Source organism: Pongo pygmaeus, chromosome 17, assembly GCF_028885625.2.
Source record: "Pongo pygmaeus isolate AG05252 chromosome 17, NHGRI_mPonPyg2-v2.0_pri, whole genome shotgun sequence".
Taxonomy (NCBI): domain Eukaryota; kingdom Metazoa; phylum Chordata; class Mammalia; order Primates; family Hominidae; genus Pongo; species Pongo pygmaeus.
The window spans coordinates 60,796,351-60,802,407 of NC_072390.2; positions in this window are offsets into that span (position 1 = coordinate 60,796,351).

Consider the following 6,057-nt stretch of genomic DNA (forward strand, 5'->3'; position numbering starts at 1 on the left):
TGAAAAGGTTCCATAGCTCCAGTATGTTTCTCCCACTCTCTTCTTTCTCCAGGGGTTGGCTGTCATTCTTTTTGATCAGCTCACTGCCTGCCTCCAAATGTTAATATATGCAGGAATTTAGTTTATGAAAAAGATGACCTTTTAAATCATTAGTAGAAAGATGGATAATTCAACACTTGGTATTAGGTCCATACTTCACACCTTATGTCAGGATAATCCAAAGAATCAAAGATTTAAATATAAAAAATTTGAAAATGAAGGTAGTAGAAGAAATTGAAAGGAAGTTTTAATGTTTTGGCTTCTTTTTAAGAGACAGGGTCTTGCTATATTGCCCAGGCTGGCCTCAAAATCCTGGACTCAAGCAATCCTCCCACCTCAGCCTGTTGAGTACCTGACACCACAGGTATGTGCCACTGCACCCAGCCTAATGTTTGATTTTTAAATAATTGTGAGTCAGAAATGTATGACCAGAACCCAGGTGCCATAAATAAGTGCTTAAAATATTTAAATGTTTTGTTTTAAGACAGAGTCTTGCTCTGTCTCCCAGGCTGGAGTGCAATGGCATGATCTTGGCTCACTGCAGCCTCCATCTCCCAAGTTCAAGCGATTTTCATGCCTCAGCCTCTCAAGTAGCTGGGACTACAGGCGTGTACCACCACACCGGCTAATTTTTGTATTTTTAGTAGAGATGGGGTTTTACCATGTTGACCAGGCTGGTCTTGAACTCCTGACCTTAAGTGATCTGCTCGCCTTGGCCTCCCAGAGTGCTGGGATTACAGGTATGAGCCACCGTGCCTGGCCTATTTAAATATTTTGAAATAATAAAAATACCTGCATGGCAAAATCTATTGTAAGTAAAATCAAAGGACATGACAAATGTAGTACAGGAGGAGATTTTTTCACTGTACCTTTTCGTGCCTTTTAAAGTTTTGTACCATGCAATTAAAAAACAATCAGCTTTAAAAAAATTATTTCAATGTCTTTAAAGCTTTTTTCTTTTTTCCTTTCCCTTGCTGTCAGCCAGAAAAAGACATTTGTATTTTCTTTTGGAAACTGTCCATATCCTTTCGCCATTTGTGTATTAGCTTTTGGTCTTTTTGTTAACAATTTATAGAGGCTCCTTATGTATTAGCTAAATTAATCTTTTGTGATTGGACTTGCAAATATTTTTCCAAGTTTGTCATTTGACTTAATTGCAGTGCTTTTCATAAGGCAATTTGATAGATTGATTGTGGAAATGACCACAATAATTCTTCTCATCTCTATGCACTCACCCCTTTGTAACATGACTTGGCTCTTTCTCCCATCAAAGGAGAATCTATATCTGGCTTGGCCCTGTGACTCGTTTCGGCCAATGAGACAACAGCAGACATGACAAAAGCAAAGGAATATAAACTATGCATCGGGGCTTGCTCTCTCTTACTTCCTTACTTCTCTTTGGAATTCCAAATCACCATTTAAAGAAGCCTGGACAGGCCTGTTGGAGGAGAAGAAACTATATGAACAGCCTGGCATGGTGGCTCACGCCTGTAATCCCAGCACTTTGGGAGGCCAAGGCGGGCCTATTATTTGAGGTCAGGAGCTCAAGACCAGCCTGGGCAACATGGTGAAACCCCATCTCTACTAAAAATGCAAAAATTAGCTGGGCGTGGTGGTGCACACCTGTAGTCCAAGCTACTTGAAAGGCTAAGGCAGGAGAATCACCTGAACTCTGGAGGTGGAGGTTGCAGTGAGCTGAGATTGCACCACTTGAGTGATAGAGCAAGACTGTCTCAAAAAAAAAAGAAACTACATGAAGTAGAGACAGTAATTCCAACTGAACCTTGCCCCCAACCCTTAAAACCAAACTGGCTGTCAATTGCTAGATATGTGAATGAGGTCTTAGACCATCTAGTTCCAATTGAGCCACCAGCAAACTGCAGAGATCAACCAAGCAAGCCCAAGCCAGAAGCTTAACTGATTTGAAACATTAATTATATTTAAAAATTTCTATGCCAGGCACGATGGCTCACGCCTGTAACCCCAGCACTTTGGGAGGCCGAGGCAGGTGGATCATGAGGTCAGGAGTTCGAGACCAGCCTGGCCGACAGTGAAACCCCATCTCTACTAAAAGTACAAAAAAAAAGCCGGGCATGGTGGCAGGGGCCTGTAATCCCAGCTACTCGGGAGCCTGAGGCAGGAGAATCGCTTGAACCTGGGAGGCGGAGGTTGCAGTGAGCCGAGATTGCACCATTGCACTGCAGCCCAGGCAATAGTGCGAGACTCTGTCTCGAAAATAAATAAATAAATAAATAAATAAATTCCTTGTATAGCAACACCTGACTAATGCATGATGGAGTAATTGGGAGAAGGTGTAGGTATGCTACAAAGTATCTTCTGCTGTCCTTCCACTTTCCAAGCCTCATGAATCTCCCTTGTGACCCATTCTAACTGGAAACAAGCTAGGAAGAGAAATCTATAAACTGTAGTTTACCCAAGTTGACACATCACAAAGCCATTTCACACAGATTCAAAGAGTCTATCAAATTCTAAGTAGGATAAGTGTGCAAAGAAAAGTACGAAACAAGGCTGGGCGCGGTGGCTTACGCCTGTAATCCTAGCACTTTGGAAGGCTGAGGTGGGCAGATAACCTGAGGTCAGGAGCTCCAGACCAGCCTGGCCAATATGGTGAAACCTGTCTCTACTAAAAATACAATAATTAAGGCCGGGCACAGTGGCTCATGCCTATAATCCTAGCACTTTAGGAGACTGAGGAGGGTGGATCACCTGAGGTCAGGAATTTGAGACCAGCCTGGCCAGCATGGCAAAACCCCGTCTCTACTAAAAATACAAAAAAATTAGCCAGGTATGGTGGCAAGCGCCTGTAATCCCAGCTATTCGGGAGGCTGAGGGAGGAGAATCGCTTGAACCCCCGGGGGCAGAGGTTGCAGTGAGCCGAGATCGAGTCACTTCACTCCAGCCTAGGTGAAAGAGTGAAACTCCGCCTCAAAAAATAATAATAATAATAAAATAACAATTAGCCAGGCATGGTGGTGGGTGCCTGTAATCCCAGCTACTCGGGAGGCTGAAGCAGGAGAATCGCTTGAAACCGGGAGACAGAGATTGCAGTGAGTCAACATCATGCCATTGCACTCCAGCCTGGGCAACAGCAAGACCCTGTCTCATTAAAAAACAAAACAAAACAAAAAACCAGGCACTTTGCGAGGCTGAGGTGGGCAGATCACAAGGTCAGGAGTTCGAGACCATCCTGGCCAACATGCGAAACCCCGTCTCTACTAAAAACACAAAAATTAGCCAGGCGTGGTAATGCATGCCTGTAATCCCAGCTACTCTGGAGGCTGAGCCTGGAGAATCGCTTGAACCCAGAAGGCAGAGGTTGCAGTGAGCCAAGATCCTGCCACTACACTCCAGCCTGGGCAACAGAGCAAGATTCTGTTTCAAAAAAAGAAGAAGAAGAAAAAAAGAATGCAAGTAAAATGACATCAAACAAACAAACAGAGACAGTTTATTAACAGCAGATCTAAATTAGGTGGGCATGCTGGTACCTTCCTATAGTCCTAGCTACTCGATTGCTTGAGCCCAGGAGGTTGAGGCTGCAGCTCCAGCCTGGGCAACAGAACAAGACCTTGTCTCTGAAACAAACAAAAAGTCCGGGCTCAGTAGATCACTCCTGTAATCCCAACACTTTGGGAGGCCAAGGCGGGTGGATCACCTGAGGTCAGGAGTTCAAGACCAATCTGGCCAACATGGTGATACCCTGTCTCTACTAAAAATAGAAAAATTAGTTGGGGATTGTGGTACGCACCTGTAGTCCCAGCTACTTGGGATGCTGAGGCAAGAGAATCGCTTGAACTTGTGAGGACAAGGTTGCAGTGAGCTGGGATTGCGCCACTGTACTCTAGCCTGGGTGACAGAGTGAGACTGTCTCAATAAATAAATAAATAAATAAATAAATAAATAAATAATTTAAAAAATTAAAAAACACCCAGCAGACCTACATTAATTGAAATTCTAAAAAAAAAAAAAAATTATCAGAAGGAAAATGATTCCAGATCGAAGGCCTGGAACACAATGGAGAATTAACTGCAAAGAATATGGCAAATATGTGTATGTGGTAAATATAAAAAACATTGACCAGGCCAGGCCCAGTGGCTCACACCTGTAATCCCGGCACTTTGGGAGACCAAGACTGGTGGATCACCTGAGGTCAGGAGTTTGAGACCAGCCTGACCAACAGGATGAAACCCCGTCTCTACCAAAAATACAAAAATTAGCCGGGTGTGGTGGCATGCGTCTGTAATCCCAGCTACTCAGGAGGCTGAGACAGGAGAATCGCTTAAACCCAGGAGGTGGAGGTTACAGTGAGCCGAGATTGCGCCATTGCGCTCCAGCCTTGGCAACAAGAGCGAAACTCTGTCTCAAAAAAAACCAAAATACAAAAAACAAACAAAAAAACATTGACCAAGAAACAGTAACAAAATGATTAATGGGGGCTGGGTGCAGTGGCTCACACCTGTAATCCCAGCACTTTGGGAGGCTGGGGCAGGAGGATCGCTTGAGCTCAGGAATTTGAGACCAGCCTGAACTACATTAGGAAACCCTGCCTCTACCAAAATACCAAAAATTGGCTGTGTGTGGTAGCTGGTGCCTTTAGTCTCAGCTACTTGGGAGGCTGAGGTGGGAGGATCACCTGAGCCCAGGAGGAGGAGGTTGCAGTGAGCCAAGACTGCCATTGTACTCCAGCCTGGGTGATAGAGTGAGACCCTGACTCAAAAAATAATAATAATGACATGGAAAATAAACACAAAGGAGAGGATAAACAAACCAAAAGTTGGTTCTTTGTAAAGACTAGGAAATTTGCCATGTTATGTACATTTTTAAATAAATAGAGATAGCATTATTCATAATATTTTCTTGCCTCCAGAATCTAAAGTGAATCTCCTTTGCTTACTTGTTCCAATAACATTTGGAGTTATAAAAAAGGTGGTGGGATAGGGAGTGCAGCTCGTCAGGAAGCCAGGAAAGCTGGGTGCAGAGAGCACAGAGGAGTGGAGTAGATCCTGGAGGAGTCGGGGGCAGCTGCTCCAAGGACCTTCTGTCTCTTTGCCTTGATGTGCCAGGAGGGATGTGGGGTGTGGACAAGCAAACATTTAAGGCAGTCTAAAATTAAAATTTTTGCTATAATTCCATTTCTAGGTCTCTAACCTGCATATATCTTGGAAACATCAAATACACACACATTTATGGGGAGATGGTGGCGTGAGAGGGAGGAGCCTCCATATTTTTGTCTCCACTTCTGATCCCTACACTGTATGTCTGACTGTAGAGAACCACCACGTTACTCCTAAATACTTCTCCACTTGTCTCCTAAGAACAGAGACATTCTGAGATAACCACTGTGAAATGATCAAAAACAGGGAATTTAACATTGATACAATATTATTAAATGTTATCAAGTTGGGGGCTGGGCATGGTGGCTCACGCCTGTATTCCCAGCACTTTAGGAGGCCAAGGAGGGTGGATCACCTGAGGTCACGAGTTCGAGACCAGCCTGGCCGACATGGTGAAACCCCGTCTCTACTACAAGCACGAAAATTAGCCGGGCGTGGTGGCAAGCGCCTGTAGTCCTAGCTACTCAGGAAGCTGAGGCAGGAGAATTGCTTGAACCCGGGAATCGGAGGTTGCAGTGAGCTGAGATCACGGCATTGCACTCCAGCCTAGGAAACAAGAGGGAGACTTTGTCTCAAAAAAAAGAAAGTATCAAGTTAACATTGATAATATATATAATCCATACTCAAATTTCTCCATTGTCTCTGTAATGCACTTTACTATTATTATTATTATTATTATTATTATTATTATTATTATTATTTTGAGACAGAGTTTTGCTCTTGTTGCCCAGGCTGGAGTGCAGTGGCACAATCTTGGCTCACTGCAACCTCTGCCTCCCAGGTTCAAGCAATTCTCCTGCCTCAGCCTACCGAGTAGCTGGGATTACAGGTGTCCGCCACCATGCTTGGCTAAATTTTTTTGTATTTTTAATAGAGATGGAGATTC